This window comes from Rhipicephalus microplus, chromosome 1 (genome assembly GCF_043290135.1).
Source record: "Rhipicephalus microplus isolate Deutch F79 chromosome 1, USDA_Rmic, whole genome shotgun sequence".
Lineage (NCBI taxonomy): Eukaryota > Metazoa > Arthropoda > Arachnida > Ixodida > Ixodidae > Rhipicephalus > Rhipicephalus microplus.
Window position 1 is genome coordinate 55,982,568 of NC_134700.1, and position 23,384 is coordinate 56,005,951.

The window sequence follows — 23,384 nt, forward strand, 5'->3', positions numbered from 1 at the left end:
TTCTCTTTACCCGTCCTCCTCCTGTAAATATTGCTCCGCACAGAAAGCAAATCTTAATCATATCATGTGGGGGTGCCCTAAGCACCCCCCTCCACCGTCCCTTCGAAAACTAATTAGTAATGAGGAGCAGTGGGAGGCTGCCATGCGCAGCTTGAAACCCGACGTCCAGGAGGCCATCCTGGGTTGGGCAGAGAGGGTTGCGGAGGACTATCGAGCGTAGCAATCTCTCCTCATCTCTCTTCCATTGCACCTTTCCTTTACAAAGGAAAAATAAAGTTTATACCTACCTACCTACCCGAGACCTCCAGTCATCGGTTCGCACAGACTCCGAACGCTGTGATTTCGAAGTGCAACATGCATTCGGATAATAATAATAATAAATAATAATAATAATAATATTATTATTATTATTATTATTATTATTATTATTATTATTATTATTATTATTATTATTATTATTATTATTATTATTATTATTATTATTATTATTGCGTTTAACATCCCAAACCACTCCATGATTATGGGGACACCCTCGTGGAGGGCTCTGGAAATACCGACTATCTGGTGTTCTTTAGTGCTAATTTAGCGCAAAACGACACCACAGGAAGATAACACAGAGCCGTGTTCCGTCTTGTTTCTTGTGCTGTCGTTCGGCACCAAATCGACACTAAGGATTCACACCAACTAGCCCGCCAAGGCATTCTGGTGTTCTCTGACGTGTACTGGCATCGCACAGCACACTGGCCCTTTCGCCTTCATGAAAATTCTTCTGCCGCGGCCGGGGTAGAATGCCGCCTAAGGGTCAGCAGCCGAGCCCCCTCAACCGCTACACTACCAAGGCGGACAATAAAAAGTTAAAAAAAGGCGGTAGTATATTCTGTTTCAATAGTTCCGCGCAGCACTGTAGAAGCTGCAGTCCTTCTCGACCAATTAAAAGGAAAGTCCCATCCAAATAAAAATGCATCCTTCCGCGCCTTGTCGTCTGCAAATTGTCTGCAAGCGACGAGCGCTGCTAACGGTGAGCTTGCGCACCGTCGGCATTTTCTTCATTTTACGGAAATCCAGCACGACTCTGTGCAACGCGCCAAGGTCACCCAGCACATTTTCTTGATCGCGGCTCTTGCCACCGGGAAACAGCGTCTTGGGCATCGGCGTGGCGGGACGCTTCGAGACACTTGCTTCTTGCTCCGCGTTTGTTACGCTAAAAGTACGGATGTAGTCCGCGTCACTGCCAGGCATGGTTCCAGCAGTCAAAAACACGCCATATCCACGGAATTAATAATGATAAGTGGCCAAAGCTCGGCAAGGGGAGATCATCGGTGCACCGTAACTTGGTTTCTTCGTTTGTTCTTTTCATTTCTTCGTTGTCTTCGCGGCTGGATTGCGAGGTCCGTTCATTATTACGGCGTTATGGTCCGTGAAATGACGCTAGAGAGGTTCTTGTACTGGCTGCAGAGCGAAATTTGCAAACACCAAATCTATGCACGTCCCTCGGGTCGTGATCGATGGATACATCTGAGTGCGTATTTGGAAAGCATGTGCTGCACAACGCAATTATTAGCAATGAGGTACATCCGTCCGTGCGTCCATCCATGCGTACGTGCGTTCGTCCATGCGTCTGTCTGTCCATCCGTATGTCTGTCTGTTACTCACACAAGCGCCACCAGCTGAGTAAGTCATACAACCAGGTGGTCACGAACCGGTCACAAAAGACATGCATAGATAGATCCAAAGATTTAGGAGCTTCGCCCCTAATAAAGTCTTAGTGTGCCCGGTATTCGAAAAAGCGTAGCGTAAAACAAAATAACCTGTCCTAAAGATGGCGTCTGGAAAAGTGGCGCTGGCTATCGGTAATCACAAGAAACTAACAAACTCGCAACGCATTCCCTTCGAGATTTAGGAAGCGTCCATTGTTACGCGCTAAGCCTACAGATGGGATCATTTGAGTGTGGAAACGGCGCCGAATCGGCACAAATATACTGAGTCGTGGAAGATTAAGTTAGGACATGAATCTGAATCAAATGGAAGCATCAGTACGGGGCTTACTAGCAACAGAGTGCACGGCGGCCACTTGACAGATTCGAGGTTGGCGACAACTGCTTCCGGCAATGCAGCGTAGTGCAGCCATGTTTTCGGACCCATTGCTGCTATCCTCCACGGCGAAGTGGAAGTTGTGGCTGTGCCACCTACATATGCAGTTTCGGCCAATATCATACCAATAGCTTGTATACTTTAGAGATGAAAACCTAATGCATAAGAGACACAGTTACCGTTATTTCTTCCGTCACTTGCATGTTGTAGCACGAACACACGAAAACGTTTTATAATCAAGCGAGAAAATTTGTTTTAACGGAAAAATGGCAAAATCACGATCACAGTTCGAAAACGCAGAGAAGCCTTCGAGTGAATATCTCCTGACAAGACTACTTGGAAAGGTCCCGAGGACACACAACGGGTTCTGAACATGGGAACTATACATCTCGCTTTGCAAGAACCTGCGTTCGAAGATCACGTAGCCTTGGCTGTTCTGCACGGAACTCATGAAACAGAGTTTAGAGGGAAGATTCTGAAGAAGAGCCGAAGTTCCGATCAGCCCAATTTTCTCCAATGAGATGTTCATGACATACATGTATCGCGCTCTTCTGCTGCAACCACGCATCGTCAGAGCCCGTGACGGCAACATATGTCGTGGGTTTAGCGAGCAGGTCGGCGTCACAAGAACACGCCTATATCGCACCCATACTCTCGCGCCTAGACAGCCATTTTATTCTGAACTGCCAAGGCGTGTATCTGTAGCGCCAAGTCAACATGGCAAACGGCGTCTCTGGGACATTGAAATACGAGAAGCGCTTATTCACGCCGCCCTCGCTCACAAAAAGTCGTATGGGCACTACTGGGCCGTTTTTGAACGCAAAACAATCAGCACAAGAGGAAGATATTACTCAGGTGGAATCGCCACCCCGCAACATGAGCCCCCCCGCTACATCCCAGCCGTATAGACTAGCACGCTACGCAGCCCCTCTGGCGCGACACTCCGATGGCCCTGGCATTTTTAAAGACGATAGTCTCTCTTGGGGACCTTCGACGCAAAAAATTTGGTCTGTCTGTCTGTCTGTACATTTGTCTGCTTGTCTACTCTTAACGACATCGGGTACTTGAAACGGCCGACCAATGTCCTATCAATCGTCCTACCGACTTGTCAAAGTTTCCACGCTTCACGACCCCTTCCACAGCGCCCACAAATGTTGCTCAAGGTTGAGCGTTCATGCTTGTGCAATTGTCAATTAAAAAGCAATTATTGAAAATGTCTGGGGCACCATAACAACACTTGTATATTCTGCACGTGCGTCATTTACTAGAGAAAGCATGCATAAGTAATTTTAAGGACCGTAGCACTTATCACGCTCCCCTGACCATGCAACGCTTGCACGGAAAGGCGAGTGTTCCCAACGCTTTGCTAATACGAGATGGTGGTGGCACCTACCCGTCGCCTTGCGATCACCTCTGAGATGGGCGCGCACACCCGTCTCAGAGCCACGCGCTTTGTTTTCTAAGAAAACTGCCAGATGGCGCTCATGTCTCACGTGTGACGTGACTTGATGCGCTCGTTCGCCTCCGCTCCACGCTCGAGGCATTCTAAAGCAGCGCCTTCAGAATACCATTCACCGATTTTCTTGCGCAGAACAACAAATAAATGTTTTGTTCACTCTCTTCACACGCAAGACTATCGTCTTTCGACGACATTTGCCGATTAATATGCAGATACGGGGCCAATTTTTTGCGTGGACTTATCGGGACCCTTCCCCTCGGGTCACATAAAGGCCACCGTGATCACAAAGGGAAAACACGTCGACGGCCTCTTCCTTTAGAGCCAATACAGTGACAAAAGCTGATGAGGTTGCCATTGCTTCGGCCGCTTCGCATCCCACCTCACGCGCCATCCTGACGAACTCGCCTTCGGCCTGTTCACGATACCTTCAGAGTTTCATCGCCCCACTGACAGCTCCCTTACTTTGGGCAGCCTCTTGGCGCTTTGACACTCGCCCCATTCATGCAGCGTGGTCCCCGGGCAACTCGGGCCTGCCTAGCAACGAGGCGGCGAACGCCACTGCCTGCGCTTCACTCATCCGGGCCGTTACCCCTCTATGTCCCTAGACGGAAACCTAACAATACAAATATAACGCGCGTCCGCGAAATTCTGGCCAATTGCAAGACTTCGCGCTGCCTCTACCCCGACCCCGCACGTGGTCTGGAGAAAGACGAGCAAATACTACGTCACCTCCAGACGAATACCTATTGCAGTCCAGCAGTCACCAGGCATTTTTCGCCAGAAATCAGTGACACCTGCTCGACCTGTCAGGTCCTGGTCGACACCTACCCTTAACAAAAAAAGCGAGAATGGAGCAACAGGCTGCGTTTCTTCTTCGGCACAGCGACTTTCTCCCGTTCGGACGCTTTACCCGTCGCGCCCGTACAGCACTACCCAGCCGCAGATAGTCGCGTGCGATTCCTTGTACTTATGATTGATGCAAGGAATGCATGAGTGACGTTCATTCTTTTGTTTTATCCGTATACGTGAAGAGCCACTACGGCAACGCGGCTCGGCGTCTGGAACGAAGCGGAGGAAGACGTAGGGAGGCTTGGGAGGAGTACCTTCTCGGCTGCTCCACCTTGGATGCTCAACTTTCCAGGGTGAAGCACGCTCGGGCAGCGGCCAACTTCATTGGCGTCCCAGAATAGGGTACGGCGGCCACTCACGCATGCAATACGCCGCAACTCTCTGGTTCGAACTTTGAACTTTTTATTTTCCAACATACCATCATTTTGGATGCTGAGGGCCGGGGTCAAAAAGCTTCTTCACGGGCTTGACTAGGACCACGACCCCCGAAACTCTCGAAAATATCAAAATGTTTGCTACCACAACCACTGTCTATGAACAGGAAGCAGGAATCGTGTCGGCACACTCAGATTGCAGAGATTTTCATCTGTGGCGAAAACACCAAGCCAAAGGATAACTGCAATCAACAACAGCAATATAGCTTTGCAGCAGTAATTTGCGTGTAGTATGCGGCACCAAACCATTGCAGTCCTCTTTTGCAGGCCGCATGCACGCATTGCGCACGTTTAGTGCGTACATACTAACGCAATGCAAACAAACGTTAACAGCAGATTGATTGATTGATTTGTGGGGTTTAACGTCCCAAAACCACCATATGATTATGAGAGACGCCGTAGTGGAGGGCTCCGGAAATTTCGACCGCCTGGGGTTCTTTAACGTGCGCCCAAATCTGAGCACACGGGCCTACAACATTTTCGCCTCCATCGGAAATGCAGCCGCCGCAGCCGGGAATCGAACCCGCGACCTGCGGGTCAGCAGCCGAGTACCTTAGCCACTAGACCACCGCGGCGGGGCAAAGCGTTAACAGCAGAAAGCGCGGCTTCCGACTATGTCAAACAGCGACATGCTTTGGATATCGCTATAGGCGAATCTGTGCTTTCAGCCTGCGTCACTATAGCACTACAAAATCTTCCTCTGGCTGGCACTTTCGCACCGCACGCGAGTTCCAAGTGCCAAACATGACTGGCAAATTTGCGTGTAGTATGCGGCACCAAACCATTTCAGTACTCTTTTTCAAACAGTGCATGAGCGCGATGCATGAGCGCAAGCAAGAGCTGGATTGATGATTGATATGCGAGGTTTAACGTCCCGAAACCACCATATGATCATGAGAGACGCCGTAGTGGAGGGCTCCGAAAATTTCGACCACCTGGGGTTCTTTAACGGGCACCCAAATCTGAGCTCACGTGCCTACAGCATTTTCGCCTCCATCGAAAATTCAGCAGCCACCGCCGGGATTCTATCACGCAACCGCGGGTCGGCAGCCGAGTACCTTAGCCACTAGATCACCGCGGCGGAGCCACGCAGGAGCGGAATTCTAGCGCTATGGTGACGCCGGCTCAAATAAACAAGTCTCGCCCACCGACCGTCAAGGCAAGTCACAGTTCTACTGAGTCGAAAGCCGCGTTTTTTGCTGTTAACGTTTCTTTGTACCGCGATAGTACGTACATGATAAGGTTGTTTCCGCAGATTGCAATTCACGTGCTGTAGACATTCCGAATTGTTGAGGAGGGTTCTGTCGACGAAGAAAACAGCACATATTTCCATGAGAGGAAAAGCCCGAAACATGCTTACATCTGGACTCGGGTTGGGAAGTTTCGCATTTGAATTGGGGGGGCGTCTGATAGTATGGAAGTTCGGGGTGTTGCTTCAACGCGCTTGCGACAGGTGGCGCGACGTGCTACTTAAGTATGCTGGCACAACTCACGCTGCTCTGGTGTGTAGCGCTGCACTCCGGGTTAATAAGGCGGACATTATTGAGAAAATACATTCTGGGCGGCATTGGGGAATGGCCCACAACATAGCTAAGATTTAACGCGCAGGAAATTCCGGTAAACAGAAGGCCGACACGCGCCGAGGGATAGTCACAACTGATCACCATTAGCAAAATTGAAGGGACGAAGGAGCATATAATTTCTATATTGTAACTATTTCATTGAAGGGTGAACATGGAGACAACAGAAAAGGAGAAACTCAATGAAAAGGAGAAACTCAAAGCGAGGAAAGAGCTGTTCGTCGATGAAGCTCAAGTACAGTGAAGCAAGGCGCACACAATGGACGCCTTGGAGGACGAGAACAGGAAAGCGCCGAGCTGCAATGTGCGAGTGCGCGCACACGAAAGCGCTTTTTCACATTCTGACGCATTCACTCCGCTTACACCTTCCTCGTTCCGTCCGAGACAAGCTTCGAAGGATGCGCGAACAAAAGGATTAGCTAGCGACACTATAGCGTAGCGCAGGCGAAGCACGACGGGCAGTGCATATACACTCGCGGAACACGAGTGTGCGCATTGCTAAACAAAGCAACGCGTTTTCACCATCTCCAATCTATACTTCGCTTCCGCTCTGCGCCCAAGACATACATCTAATTGCAATTGAGCGATGATCATCTTACGTCCGCGGAATTTCTCAATCCCATTCCTCGACTGACGGGCTGATTCGCGTACTTGCACAATCCCAACCCGCTTTACGTATGTGCCACACAACCAGCGCATGCCGCCCGTTGAGCCTGTTTACATCTTGCACTGTATACTTTGGTGACTCGTGTCGGGTCGTCAATATAACAGGGAAACAGATTTGAAAAAAAAAAAAAAACAACTTTGTTTGGTTGGGAGCGCGCATTCGGGAATTGGAAGCCGCGTTCTGGTCGCAGCACCCGACGACCCGAACCGCACAGAGCTCGCACGGGAGGACCGAAAGGACGCGGCACGCAGTGCTCGCATCGAACTACGGGCTGTTGCGCCGCTGCTGACTGCCGCTTGCTTGAGCGGTCGCTCAATGCAAAAATTGAAGCACAAAAACCCGTTCGCGATCAGAGGAGGTCAGAAATGCACGAGCCTGTAAAAAAAAAAAAAAGAAAGCGCCCATTTGAAGGCCTCACACGGAGGAACGCCTATTTTCCCCATCGCCACTGGCGTCTTTTCTGTTTTTTTTTTTTCTCGCTTTCTTTCCTCCTTCCAACTACATCGCACGAGGACGTTCCAAAAACGTCATTAAGGGAAAAAGAAAACGCTTGACGTGGCGTTGTTGTGCCTCGGTATTACCACACTCGAGCGGCAGGACTTTAATTTCGCCCGCAGCATCATGGACGTCCTTACGTCAGCGCGCAGTTATTCTACCTCGCGACTACTTTCTGTGGCAGCACAGCCATGGCTACGATACCGCGGAACGCCATTTTTACAGCCAAACCTCTTATCAGATCACAACGCCAGTGATAGCGGGTTAGTTGTCCAGCGCCGCTGCCGGTATCACGCGAAAGTAGAAAAAAAAAACTAAAACCAAAAGATATTTCCGCAGGAACATCGGCCTAGACTCCAGCTGGTCATGCATAATCCTGAACAACAAAGCAAGAGCTCCCCTAACAGCCGGTTGTGCCCTAAACCTCACCTTTCGTAACTAGGCGATGGCGTCAACATGGGCGACAGATACGAACACCAGTGGTGCGTGTCGGATCGCGATTCAAGAGTTGGTGGGGATAGCAACTTGTTCTTAAAATTTTGAAAAAAAAAAATCTGTTTCCCCGAAAGGGCGAAGCTGTTGAAGTGGCAGCAGCATGTCTTAATATTATTTATTTACAAATACCGCTGTCTCAGTTTTCAAGACATGCAAGGTTTAAATACAAATGTTCAGCACCATCATTAGTATATCTAAATGGAAAGGCCATTTCTTAATCGAAAAGGTCGGGACAACAGTATTTTTGCAGGTGCTATAAAATCACCATGTGTTGCTCCTATTGCAGAACGGCAAAAAAAAAAAACTAATCAGCATCTTGATCTTGAGTATTAGAGATGATTTTACAGATAACATATTTGTCTGCATATACATTTTAAGACTAATTTGAGAGTTACTGGTAATCTCGGATAAGTCATTATATAAATAATAAACAAAAGCAGCCCAAGCACACAGCCTGGAGGCACCCCTGATTAGATCTGTACGTCAGATGACTTCGCGTGGTTAAACATATGGCATATTCAGTTGGCCGCTCTTGTCCTCTGGCTCAGAGTCACCAGATAGGAAATCGGAAAAGAAATAGATTTAAATTTGTAAAGCATAGTTCAGAAAATAAAGCAGGACACCTTTAGATGCGATGCAGGTTTTGCTGAGGACTGTGTCCGTCCCTCAGCAACCATCCGCTCCCCGAGTGCGCATGCGCCAACTGTCCCCCATTATCTCGCGTGAGCGCGAAGAGGTTAAGGTGGAGGAAGTGGCAGAGCGCTGTTTCCACTCCATTTCTATCTCTCCAGTTTATCTCTCCACCCCAGCTGTGCGATCGTATATAATGCTGCGCGCGCTCGTCCGTTGCACTCTCCTTTGCAACGGCGCTACGGACAACGTTGGCGCCAGTAGTGACGGCATCGGTAATAACATACACAAAACATCCAAATGAAAACAAGTGCACACGAGCGCTGCTTTGCATCCCCACACGGTTCCCTTTGGTGGGAGATAGTGAAAATTGTTTTTTAGATGCGGAGCATCTTATACTCGCGCCTTGTAGTGCGCCGTCCGCGCCGTCCGCACCGCTTCTCGAGCATTCGACAGCTGACGCGCGCACATGCGCCGTCGCGCCGTCGCCCACTCTTCCACCATCTGTGCATCCCTTCCTCCTCTACACACCGCGCGCGCTTCACTCCTCCACCATCTGTGCACCCTTCCTCCTCTACACACCGCGTTCGACATCTACAATTCTCCTGATTCTCCAGTGGACGCGCATGTGGCGTCGCGCTTCGAGAACATTCAACAGCTGACAGTGCATGCGCCGTCGTGCTGTATATATACTCAAGGTCGGCGCTCGCTCGCTCAGTTGCCGCTCGTCGGTTGGTTTGTACGGCGCGTCGACGTCCAAGGTCGCGGTGAAATGAATTCCAACGAATCCACAAACACAATGATCGACGTCCCTTCGACCAGCGCCGCCCTTTCGCATACGTGTGTACGTGTTCACTCATTTAACACCCCCTCCTACAACCACGTTAACCAATTTAGCCATCGACCCAAGTAAGTCGCAATTTAACACCCCATTTCACAACCACGTTAACCAATTTAGCCATCGACCCAAGTAAGTCGCACTTTAACACCCCGTTAACCAATTATATGGTCCGCATCCTCCTCAGTGTTCCCCCGAGGGAAGCTGCGGGCAATTTTTTTTTTTTGGGGGGGGGGGGACAATTTGTCGTTTCAATTTGTATTTTTATTGCCATGAAAGCACGATTCGAGGAATGGAATACGCATAGGAAGGCCTAAAATGAAACGGAACAAGGCAACAGCGGTGCACCCCCCAATAAAGTGTCTGCCGCTTCTTCCATTGACCAGTCCAGCTCAGTGCTGGACTCGTCAAGACATACGGTCGAGACATACAAAACAAACGTCGTGACGGCCGAGACATACAAACAAACGTTGTTGAAGGAATGCAGTCTCAAAGCTTCGGCAACGGACGCCCCTTAGCCGCTTACGTCGTTAAGAATGAAAAAAGAAGCCTCCTGCCTGCACTGTGATCGTGTTCCGCGAGAACCTGTTTAACGCACCAGGCACTACGTGCGTGACGTCAAACACGCTGCGTGAGGTCATGCCCGCAGGAAGCAGCTCTCTCGATAAGATCGAGCGGCCTTTCGTTTCTATTTTGCAGCGATTATCGCGGCGTAAATCACTAGCGCAGCGGGAACGAGCGCCACGGCTTTAGTGTTGTGCACATCATTGTTTGTACCAAGATACATATTAATTATGACTTCCTCGAGCGTCAGAGATAGCATACACATGCCAAATGAATGCGGCTCCGTGTTTTCGGATCAATCCAACAAACCCATAAAACGTTTGACAGTTTATCCGAAAAAGTGCAATAGTATACAAAAAAGCACTTTCAACGTTTAAAAATGACATTTCTTAAGCTCAGAACCGCCGATCAAAAGCAGTGCACCTTTATCAGGGGCAGCAACCTCGTAAGCTATACGCTCGTGTCTGTTGCAACAAACTTTAAGGTTGCAATACAAACAAACGTAGATGTTTGTAATGAAGCATTGGTGCAATTGTACGTGCATGTATTTGTGCGTGCGAGCCTTCCAGTCATCTAAAATATAATCGGTGCGTTCGCACGTTTTCGCGTTCAGGTATCATTTCATCTAAACTTTCGGAGTATAGAAATATTATAACAATAATACGTTCTATTTTTCGTCCAGCAGGTGAAGGAAACCGAAAAGCAGCTTCTGACCCCCCCCCCTCATCCACGCAAACGAGAACAGTATTGCACGTCGGCGAGTTTAGAGCAGTGCGAATAACATACCTTTATTAGCAAGCTAACAGAACAGGAAGTGAGCACAAGTGAAAGGATGGAGAAAACGATAATCAGCAACAATGTTTATCGGAAATAAAATTAATAAGAGCACATGGCAAGAATTCATAATACAAAATTAAACACCGATTTGAAGAATGGAATGTTTACGACAAATAAACTCCGATGAACGTCACATTTAGTTCAAGAAAATAAACTCCGAAAAACAACTTCCGAATTTCAAGAAAAGATAAATCCAAAAACACGGAACTCTAAACATGAAGTGCCGAGATATCTGTTCTAGATTTGATTGATATGTGGGGTTTAACGTCCCAAAACCACCATATGATTATGAGAGACGCCGTAGTGGAGGGCTCCGGAAATTTCGACCACCTGATCTGTTCTGGATTATTTCGGAAATCCAATTGTTCCGCCTCCTACATGTGCACCTTACCCAAATTTATAACAATTTTAAGGGCGACCAAATATTCGAGTTTCGAATTAGAATCAAATAACACCGAATGAAATAATTCAATTAGACTTTTTAATAGGTAGTATTCCATGTTTAGAATAATCGCCAGCACAATTATCTGAAACGCGACAATGGCCAGTGGTGCAACTTGGTTAGGGTGGGCTGGCCAAAACTAACTTGTTACAGTAGGCTTTTGGTACAACAGCAATAGCATGCTAAATTTAATGTTTTTATCTGCCTGTTTTGAAAATTTTTTCGTCTTCATATTGAGCATTCATGTAATTCATGTAACCCCCTCTGCAAAAATCCCTTGATGGGATTGCAGTATCCACAAATAAATAAATAATAAAATTTAAATGATATAATGTAAGTCATCTTCACCCGTTAAAACATACAAGAAAAAAAAAACTCGCATCCTTGACAACATCACTTCTAAAACGACGGTACAGACGCGTATGTTCGTATACAGCAGCATATTTTATTTATTTGTGTATTTATTTATTTATTTACAACAACAAAAACGTTGTGGGAGACCAGGGGAAAAAAGCTGATGCAATCAGCTTGAGGTTGCCCTGACCAACCTACACGTGTTGCAGCGTGAACGGTTGTAATGAATCGAAAAAACAAAAACTGAAAATGAACTGCACATATAATGTACGGCACAAGAATATCCTCATGCAAAAAAACGAAAACGTGGTTGCGTAGACATTATGCAAGAACATTTAAAAAACATTTCCCTTTACACGGCGTTGTTCATGAAGCACGCTCATGATAAAGATATTGTGGTGAAACGTCTCCGTAGTTCTTTAATAAATGAGATTTCCGGAATGTTAAAAAGCTGCTTTTTACTGATTCTGTGGCAAAGCTGGTAATGTAAACCGAAGCATTTGTAAACCGTAGTTAGTGCGGCATTTCGTAATTTGCCAATCTTCAGGCTTGCGCACATAATAGACCTTATGCGAAATTGCTGTCATCTGTCGGCCGTTGTGTGCATAGCCACCATGTTGGATGCTCCGCGGGGCGCAGTACGCACAGGTCGTGTGTGTTGACGTAGACGTAAGGCCTATCGACGAGAGGCGCGTATTGGCGGATAATCACAATGCCGACGTATTGCTGCGTCTTCTGCAATACACAGAGATGAACTCAAAAGGGTGAAGAAAAAAAGGTAGGCCGCAAACTTTGTCCCTTGTTTTTTCTTCAAGCTGATGGCGTTTTCAGCATGAGCTTCGGCTACTGCTCCCGAAATACGAGTTTGCGTTCTCCCTTCTATGCAAGTAAGACGTGCAATAGGATTTGTATTCGTGTTCCCATAAATTACTGCACGCCGAAGCAAGGCAGTTTTTGTGATGTTCTCGCCAGCAGCCGTTTACCAAGTTAAGCCGACTCGTACGCTTTAGGCAGAAGACATCTTCACGCAACGGACACATCGAGCCTTTTCCATCTTTGGCCGCGGGTAACAAGCATAGAATTGTCGCCGTGGAGTGCTTGTCAAAGTATACAGATGTCGCTGCCGTGCCTTCCCTAGCCGCAAGCTACGTCATTAAGTTTCTACGGGACCGCTTTCAAAGTGGTCGACCACTTTCCGCAGCCGCGAGCTGCATGCTTATCTTTGTCGAGCGGGTGTTGAACGTCATTTCGCGGCCCCCTACAATCCACAAGCGAATGGCCTGAGAGAGATGTCGAACCAGACCCTACAAGCTCGACTGGCACCGTACTGCAAGAACAACAAACCTGATTAATATGTGGGGTTTAACGTCAAAAAATCACCATATGATTATGAGAGACACCGTAGTGAAGGGCTCCGAAAATTTTGACCACCTGGGGTTCTTTAACGTGCACCTAAATCTGAGCACACGGGCCTACAACATTTCCGCCTCCATTTGAAATGCAGCCACCGAAGAACAACAAACCTGGTGAGGCCGACTGGGAAGAGCATCACAATGCGGCTGCTTACACAGTTAACACGGCGTTGCAGATCTTCAGCCGGAACCTCCGCTTACGAAATTGTCTACGGCCAACTACCAAAGCTTGCTGCTACACTCTCCACGAATACGCCTGTACAAGCTCGTCATTCTGCAGCACGACGGACACATTGCTGCAAATTGCGAACCTAGGCGCGCAAGAAGGTGGTGCATGCCAAACAGGCCCCGCTATATGATATCGCCGATGAGGTGTGGGCGCAACGATCTATACCGATCTACATAAAAAAAAAAACTATGCCCGAAGCTCGAAGGATCATTTATTATTATCAAACAACTGGGCGAGAACGCTTGGTGAGTACGGTGCTCGGTTTCCGATTTGCACGCAGATAAAAGGAGGCGTGATAACTTTGTTGGGCATGTGTCACGAATGAAGATGTTGTGTGCATAGAGACATAGACACACCTAAACTGGCGAAATCTGTTTTTCTTTCAGAGTTGCACATTTAGCCGCATGGCCGAGAGTGATGAAGAGCGGCAAGGGGCTCAGGCGCAGGCTGGCAGAAGAAAACGTCAGAAGACAAGAAGAATGATGCAGATAAAGGAAAGCCGGCCTGGTGAAAAGGTGCTGTGTCTGTCGGGGTCCCATTCTTGACACTTATATAATCAACCGTGAGCAGGTTATATAACCAAAAATAAGCAGCCGTGAGCAGGAACGGCTGGTTATTTTTTCATCCACTTTTCTTTCTTCTTATTTACATTCGATTGGTTCTAATAACTTCCCCTGTACATTCCTTGGCATTACTGTCTGTTAGATCTCATTATATTGTGTTAAAACACGGAAAAACGAGCCCTTAGGTATACACTTTTCCCTTACTTATATATATATATATATATATATATATATATATATATATATATATATATATATATATATATATATATATATATATATATATATATATATATACGCTTACGCATGTCGCACAGCTCGAACGCGATAGTTGCACAGCAAAAAAAAAAAAAAAAAAAAACTCGCTCGTACGACTTTTACAAGAGGCCTTATCCTGTTCATACCAGACATCTAGCACTCGCAAAGCGAAATGTGCGGACGCGATGGCGCGTTTCTGAAGAAGGAGCAGCAGCAGACAACAGTCTCTGGAGGTGGACGACGAACGGAGGGAATTCCTTCTCTTCCCCTAAATAAATCAACGTGCTCGTCGAGTGTTGAAGTGGACGATCACTGTGCATGCAGACATTCGTTCACCTGTGTATCGAACGGACAATTTATACGCCACAAGACACACTATGCTATGCTTGCACCGCCATTACTTCGCCATAAAAAAAAAAAAAAAAAAACCTAGGCACACCACCAGTCTTGTATGAATATGTGGTGTTTACCGTCCAAAAACCCCGATGCGATTACGACAGCTGCCGTCGTGCAGGGCTCCGGAAATTTCGACCATTGGTGTACGGGCACTAACATTGCACAGTACACGGGCCTCTAGCATTTCGTCTCCACGGAAATGCGACCGTTCTCACGCGTCGATCAAAGCGGCCTCGATACACACGCTTCTAGCACCGAGACGCACGAAGTACGAGGTCAGCGATAACCGAAAATAAGGAACGACAACAGCCCGATCACCTCACGGCCTGAACCAACATGGAAGGCGAAACTGGAACTTGACGATGGCCGGACTGCTTTCGAATTTCATTCAATCCGGGTGAGTGCAAGAACAGCAGCGCTGTGACAAAAAATGTTCTCCGGTGAGTGTTATATGTGCCGCCGGTAAAAAAAAAAAAAAGCGAGAAAATTTTAACCAGTGAAGCTGCAACGAGCAGCTATACGGCGTTTATAAACGAGTCAATAATGCATCACAGTATTTCGTTCATTGACTATGTACTCGTGTTTGCCTGCCACGTGTTCCCTCCGTCATCTTAATGGGGTGGAGCAGCAGGATTTCAGTGGCGAATGATGATGATAGCTTTGTGCATTCATGGAACCGTTTGGTTTTCTTTGAGCGCAGCCAAATAAGGTTTCGTTTAAAGGGAACCGCCAACGTTTTTTTTTTTTTTTCGATATTCACCGGTTTCATTAAAACTTTGAACATGTGTTCTAGTAGTTGCCGTGGTGATATGTGCCAAATTATACAACCGTAAATCATTAGGTTTTTTAAACAACTTTTAAAACTGTTAGTTGCTTTTGGAATCACACTTGCAAACGCCCCCCCCCCCTCCCCCCATATATATGTGACGTAAGGGACAACTCTTTTACAAAAACTCCGCCTTTCCCAGCAGACGGATGCAGCGCGCGCTTTTTCCTTTTCTTTCGCGCTATGTTTACACATCAGCATGCCGTGGCGAGGTATTGGCCGCGAGATCAAGCAGAGCCGCTGACTGGCGGCATCTGGTCGAAGTGTGGATTGCTCCGTGCGTCGTCTGCTAGCCACGTCACGTTTCCATGTGCGCACACGTCATGCACGTTCTCGAAGTGTGGTTTGTCCGGTCATGTCAGCGCGAGTGTAACTGTTTCTACATATGCCTGAATGGACGTACGAAAGCATTTGGTCTTGCTCGGCTGCTAATGCGTTGTAGTAAGATCGGCGAGTGCATTTTTTCAGAGAGCTGTTTATTGTCGTCGTACCCTCCATTCATTAGAATAATTTCAGAGTGGGTGCCGCTTTCTGTCTCAAGCAGATCGCCAAATGTTTTTGGTGTCCTCCCCAACATGGGCACTATTAAATGGTGTGTGAATGCAGCGTTGTATAGTCACTCGGTTGTAAAGAAAAAAAAAATTCCGCCATATCCACGAAGTGAATGATGATGAGTGGGCGAAGCTCCGGAGGTAAACCTGGTAAACCATGAATCCTCTGTACATTTTGCCCACTCGATTTTATTACATCGCTCCCCCTAGTGTACGTCGCCGCACTAAATCGAACGATTGCCTTCAACCAATGACACGCGCCATATGTGACATCATTCCTATTTTATAAGATCTCGCGTCTTTCATCAACTACAAGTACCGCTTTCTAGTTTATAACATCTTGCATCTTTTCATCATCAGCTACAAGTACCACCATCTAGTAAACACTACAAGAACTAAACGAGAGGTGGCTACATACAGGAGACGGTACCGCCATCTAGTGAACACTGCAAGAACTAAACTAGAGGTGGCTACATACAGGCTACAGGGGACGCACAGCCCACGCCCTAAGGAGCTTCGCCCTTAAAAAACGCTTTAAGTCATGCACTTGTGCGCTGTTGATAGGTGTACAACTACTGCACTCTACACTCGTAGAAAAAAGGTGGTAGTACTTGCTAACTTTGGGGTAGTTATGGTTTGTCAAATATGTTACAACCCTGGTAGTAAGCACAGTTAGTAACAGCGAGGGTGGTAACAGTTCCTACCGCTGCTGTTACTACCAGCTGTTAGTTACTGTTACTACCCTAGCCGTTACCACCAATTGGTCGTGACTTTTAAGGGTTTCAAGAAAAAAAAATAGTAATCGATACTACGTAGTTCATTCATTTTGGCATATTATTACCCAACTGCTAATGTTGGCTAATTAATGTCTTATAACTAGACAAATTCGGGTAAGAAGCGGGGTACGTCATGAATGCAAAGAATGCATAGACCAAAAAAGTTCACAATTTTTTACGTATACATGTAAGAAGTAAGCGTGGGGTATATATATATATATATAGCACCTACTTCGCAGGCGCATGTCTGGCGCAAGGGAGCACTTGCTTTCAGGATGAATTTTAACAAATATAAACCTCAAGCACTATATATACTACCTGGTTTCGTGTGTTTGGTGACGTAGCACAAGACTTTTAATCTGCCTTACTTATAAAAAATTATATGTCATATTTATTTATTATAAAATGGCCACAAAAAGGCATTATGTACAGTGACCGGAACAATGTACCGAACTCATTCTCAGTGCATTTGAAGGCTTCACACGACTAATATATCAGCGTTTAAAAAGGTAATAATCGTTTAGGGGATTTGATGCGCCAAAACAATGATAATATTTGGAGACACGCCGCAGTGGATAAACTGTGAATGTCCTCGAGGCTAATTGTGACCGTCTGGTTATTTTGATCTGCCGGACTTGTTAATATGTGCTGTAATTTACTAAGTTTGTTGTGATTCTCTATTACGAGGCGTGTAGCACTTGCTTATGGTTCGTTAACTTGTACTTCTTCATTTCAACAACATCAGAGTGACGTTTACATGTCTCGGGTGAGTAATTTAAAACAAAATGTATTTACTTGATCTATGGATACCTTCTGCGTCGTTTTTCCGTGTAATGAATATACATCAAGACGATTCCTCTAATAAACTATCAGAATCGCATTCACACACTATTTTGGAATAGATAGTCAAAAGTTGGGTAGCAAAGAGGTAGTAACAGGGCAATAAAGGTAGGAACGGCTGCAGTTACTACCTCTTCCATTTAAGTTACTAACTGTTTACTAAAATAGGTAGTAAAGAGGTCACAAAAAGTAACGGTTGCAGGTAATAACTGTTTACTAACGTAGGTAGCAAAAGAATAGTAACGGTCGAAGAAAGGTAGTAACCGCTGCAGTTGCTAACTTTTAACTAACGTTTCTTAAAGAGTGCAGAGACTGTAGTTTATCGACCATGCAAGGAGCCTTAGTTGTGTTTATCAGGCCATGGTACCACTACATAAAAACATTACTATCCCATAAACTGTGACACATCAGTACTTAAACTGTAATTAAAACAGAGTTTTGATTTGATTTCGGGGGTTTAACGTCCCAAAACCACCATATGATTATGAAAGACGCTGTAGTGGAGGGCTCCGGAAATTTTGACCACTTGGGGTTATTTATCGGGCACCCAAATCTAAGCACACGGGCCTACAGCATTTCCGCCTCCATCGGAAATGCAGCCGCTGCAGCCCGGATTCGATCCCGCGACCTGCGGGTCAGCAGCGGAGTACCTTCGCCACTAGACCACCGCGGCGGGGCCTTAAAGCAGAATTACCACGTGAAACCGAGTGCTTAGATTCAAGAACGATTTAAAGAGTCCATACATTGAAAATTAATTCAGACGACATGCCGTATATCATGTTGTATAAGTTCACTAAAAATCTTATCTTTTTTACATTGTCTTCAGCGTTTGTGTGGCATTATTACTAACCTTCGGAAAGCAGTGGCGATTTTTTGTCTGAAAAAAAAAAAAAAAACATGCTTATTAACCAGTCCTTTGTTGTAGCACTATCATTCACGTAATCCATCGATGAAAGCTTTCTGCTGAACTTTTATACAAGATATTTATATTTTTACTGGTGAACATGAGCATAGACATGGTAAACGCAGTGCAGCGCAAAGCGCCGTCAGCCATTAAGCTTTCCTGACTAGACTTGTCGAATATTCCACATTTCATGATGAACCGAGTGAGAAAAAAAAATCATATGCGTATAAGGTGCGAATGGTAGTACTGAACTAATTGCACAAATATGCGGGCTTCCTACGATCTTTCTTTCTCTCTTCTTTGTAGTTTGAAGATGACAAAGATGTGAAAAAGTAGTTCAGTCACGGTACAGCAGTGCGTAGCAGGCGGAATACAAGCTAACCACGTAGAAACAACACAGCAAAGGCGTGATTTAGTGCGAAGGCTTGAAGAGAGTCACCCAGGGCAAGCATCCCTATAAAAGGCAGAATGCGCTTCACTCGCGGGTAATGTTAACGGTGCATAGGCGTCGTGCATGGATTCAGTAGAGAAAAGCGCAGATATTAACAGTAATCTGTAGTCAACGCATTTTATCCGCCGACAATCGCCTCGACGGCACGCAACGAAGCGCCGCTGCGTGTATTTGTATACGCGCCGACGACTGCTGATCCCCACTTTCGCGTAAATGTTCCTGAAAAATAAACTAAAGTAGGGCCAACCGCACCCCTTCGCCTGTACCTCCTCTCCCAGCAGCCACAGCAGCGCCTCTAGAGTGTCCACCAGGAAACTAAGCTGCGAAAGCACGCGGGCGCACTGGATGTGCCAGACGCTTGGGCAGCTCGGGCACTGCTGCGCCGTGCGTTTTTCATTGGGCGGCCGTGCCTCGGGTATGCTGAAAGGGTACGCCGATGGCGTCTGTTCGGGGAGCGACGATACAGGGTCACAAAGCCGCGACGATACAGGGTCCAAGTCAGTCCTTCCAATACGCTGGAGCCACACTTCTAGCTGAGCGGCATTGTCTTTTCCTCGCGGAAGCAAAAATAGCTTCTTTCCTCTGCTGTACCTACTTTTGCAACCGCTGGCACAGCAGGTCGGCATCCCGAAACGTGCAGGATTACCGTGCACACACTCACGCGCGGTCGAACTCCGGCTACACAACAATACCAAGCGCGCACGCCTAGCCACAAACAAACACCGCGAAAGTGGACAAACAAAATGGCGTTTGCGATACCTTCACAAAGGCTAGTGCGTCATGCTGCAGATTCTTAGCACCACCGAGTTTATTACACGGACAGCAGTGGCGCTGCCATCGACAGCGTCACTGCTGAGCGCGTCTGCATGCAAAGGGTGGGCTATCGCGTTGAGTATTGCGTGCTTGCGGTGATGTCTTTTGCCACTGCATGCCACTTGCTTATATACACGTCACATCGTCGTATTTAACGTTACTTTTTATATTTTTTTCTTTCTCAATCACTCTTTCGGTGCATCGCCTAGAACCCCAGCGCCCAGATGCGCTTTAACGGAAGCATGAGCACAAGCTCATCTTTGCGGCCAGGAGCCATACAGCCCCTCAACTAGCGTCGTTTACTATCAGCAATGCACGCGAGGGGAGAGGAGTCTGCACATTGACACGAATAGCGCTACTTTAGTTTATTTTTCAGGGATTTTACTTTCGTGGGCGCGGTGCTGCCACCTGTAGCCCGATCTCGCCTCGAATAGCGGATCTCGTGACGTCATCGGCGACGACTTCTCGTTACATCATTCGATACCCACCACAGCCGACGGAGAAGATCCCGGTTTCGGTTTCTGTTCTCACTCGTCTTGTATTGCCCAATTAAAAATTTTGACGAATGCCTGGGCAAAATTAACCACCCTAGCTTATACAGGACTGTCAATACTATTTGAAAGCCACATTGCCTCAGTACGGTCGAAAATGCACAGGAGTTCCCCTTTAAAGGGGCCCTCCAACACTATTCAGCCCTCGGGTTTTATTCGTGGGTTGTGTAGGCTGAAGAACAGACAGACTAATGCAGCAAAAACGGCAGTGATAACGGCACGCTCTCTAAAGTTATTCGACTTCGAAATTTCAAAATACAAACAATGCCGACCCTCAACTATTTTCGCTGGGTCGCTTCATATTTCACAAGCCCGTGACGTCGGAGGGCTACTCCAACGGAATAAGCTGGAAGCGATACGTAAAGCTGTAGCGAGGTCAAAAACAACGGTGCCGCTTAGTTCTACGCCGCCGCCACTGGTGTACGTAACTGCTATCACGAGAAATAAGAGAAACAACCAGGTACGAAAACAATATCAAGAACGCAATGCTGTTCGAACCTGGGTCCACTCCACGGCAGTTCTACCAATGAGCCATGCCGGTTCTCGAAACTGCTGCGCGCAAAATGCCTACACAGGCGCATTATGTCGAAAAGGAATAAGCGTGCTAGAAAAGTAAAATAATTGATTGATATGTGGGGTTTAACGTCCCAAAACCACCATATGATTATGAGAGACGCCGTAGTGGAGGGCTCCGGAAATTTCGACCACCTGGGGTTCTTTAACGTGCACCCAAATCTGAGCACATGGGCCTACAACATTTCCGCCTCCATCGGAAATGCAGCCGCCGCAGCCGGGATTTAGAAGAGTAAAATAAGAACCATGCGAATAGTATAACCTGGCGCCACACCATATCATTTGCGTAACGCGTGGAGGGAGAAAATAAATGCCCCCACCTCCCCGAAGGAAAATCGTGAGGAAATGAGATTGCATTTCATGCGCATAGAGAGGGTACTGTAGCCGTCCGACATTCGCCTTCACCGGCTTCTGCCATTGCCTTGAGAGGGGCCCAGCCAGCGAAAGGGAGAGTGGTGCGCCAGCGTTCTGGGCTGGGCGTTGGCGTTCCACAGCGGCGTGCCGAGCACACATTTAGGGATGCTCTTGTGAGGCGCCCAGCCAGCAAGCAGTCGAGAGTCAGGCGCGAGCGGACAGGAGAGTGGGGCGAAGGGAGAATAGAGAGCAAATGGCGAGAGAAAGAGCGACGAAGAACTGCACCTACCCTCTCCTACACTCTTGCACCACATGCTCCAGCTGCTAGGGGCGACGATAAGCACGCGCGCCCGCAGCTGTTGCTGTAGAGAAAGTGCGAGAGCACAGAGATAACACCTAAAACACCTGCTGGCGCGCGAACAACGCCGGATGCCCGACAGCTCGATTAAGAAATCTATTCGCATTTTTTTTTAAAAAGCAGGGAGCATGGCGTCACGTAGCCAGCTTTTGCAGGCCAACCTATTTTGAAGGCAGCGGTGTTGGTCCAACACGTGACCTTTTCCGGCAAGATCAAACGAAAAGAAAAATTCTGGTTGGTAAAAACATGAAACTATCTTTACGCGAACTCATCAACTGGAAATAGTCTCGCTAGCCTCCACAGCACTACACCCGATGTGTGAAACTGAGTACAGATAATTGCAATGCACTTCACTTGACGAAAGCTTATTATCGCCATGCTAATTAAACACACTAACTACTCTGTTCACCTGTGCTCTGTTTGGATAGAAGTGGGGTCGAGCGATCCGCGCATGGTACATCATGCTACCCGGCAGCGATGGCGTGGGCAAGGCGCCGCTCTGCACGCAGTTCACCAGGACATAACAGTCTACGCAACCACTCGGTGTTTGAATAAAACTGTCAGTTGTCGCACAGTATCTCACCGCAGTAGAGAAGCGCGCATATGTACCACGGAAGGTCGATAGTGTCCATTCTGCCGCTATTTCAGTCGCTCTGGACCCTGTAATATTTTCTAAATGCTGCTTGGCGTCGCCACCACGCGCTATGAAATGATCGTGCGAAAGTGCCAGTACATTACTTCACTCTGGCAAAAAAAGAAGAAAAGAATTTCTTGTAGGTATTTTATTTGGGCAGCATCTGCTGTGTTAGTGTGTTTATTGGTGGCAATGTGGCACGTCAAGAGACGCACATTTGCGCTTTTAAGTGCGCACTACCATTTAGTGCATGATCGTGCCACGTTCCCAGCTGGTACAAATTATCGAGGCTTCACTGTATTGACAAATAATGTTGGTGCCACCACTTTTGGGGGCAACCACGGCGATAACAGCAATGAGACGAGCGCTAGCAAGCCCCAAGAATAAACAGTTACAATACCACCTAACCCCACTGAATATGGATGCGGCCGCGTCCTTGGTGTAGCCAACGCTCATTGTTGCTCAGTCGACGACAATTGCCGTTTAAGCGCAGCAGGTCAGATTGGTGCAGAATGGCGCAATTGACGCAGCACTTCCACACCTGCGCAATAAACTGTTCTCCCTTGCGGTTGCGTCGTACACTGCGAGCGTTGTTCAGCATGAACGCCTTGGAAGCTGTGGACAGAGGGCGCTCCGCGAACGCAGTCTCGCTTCTTTTGGCGCGCTCGGAATTGCCTCCCTTTCTCCCCACGTGGGAGACATTGTTTTGAAACGAAGCGCTTAATTGGAAGCGGTCAATTTCACTCGGTATCATTATTGTTGCTGTCGCGCAGATCGGCCAATGACGCACCATCCGAGTCGACAACAGAGGGACAGCAGAACAGAAAAACGATTCGCAACAGCCCCAGAAGTTGTGCTTATCAGACTTATGCACTGAAGAACATCACAGAAAACAACTTTATGAACGCCTAACGAAGTGTGCAACGACGTGGAAGAAGACTTAAGATGGATCATCAGCACAGCCAAAATCGTCTGGCCTATTCTTACATGAGACAGAATTATGAACATTTCACGATTGTCCTTACGTGATCAAATCTGTGATGCTCCAAATTCCTTATTTACAGTGTGCTTGAAAACGTATCAGCATTCTCAATTTGATTTTAATATTTCATATAAACGCCTTCTCGGCATGCGATTCCAAGAGTTGCCTACATGTGATA

At 47.1% G+C, this 23,384-nt stretch overlaps 1 protein-coding gene and 1 long non-coding RNA gene across 5 annotated transcripts in view; one reads left to right on the forward strand and one right to left on the reverse strand.

Moving 5' to 3' along the window:
- The window catches only part of ATPCL (ATP-citrate synthase), a 208,168-nt gene that overhangs the window by 178,743 nt on the left and 6,041 nt on the right, over window positions 1–23,384 (reverse strand). For 2 of the 4 annotated variants that reach the window (XM_037430045.2, XM_075870166.1), the window contains exon 2: window positions 18,437–18,463. The exons of the other annotated variants lie outside the window; for them this stretch is intronic. The gene's annotated coding sequence lies outside the window, so the exon portion shown is untranslated. The remainder of the gene's footprint in view (window positions 1–18,436; window positions 18,464–23,384) is intronic. 4 annotated transcript variants of the gene reach the window in all.
- On the forward strand, window positions 12,075–23,261 carry LOC142768222 (uncharacterized). Its single transcript, XR_012885256.1, has 3 exons — window positions 12,075–12,513; window positions 13,763–13,891; window positions 22,998–23,261. It is a non-coding gene; the product is annotated as an uncharacterized LOC142768222 (long non-coding RNA).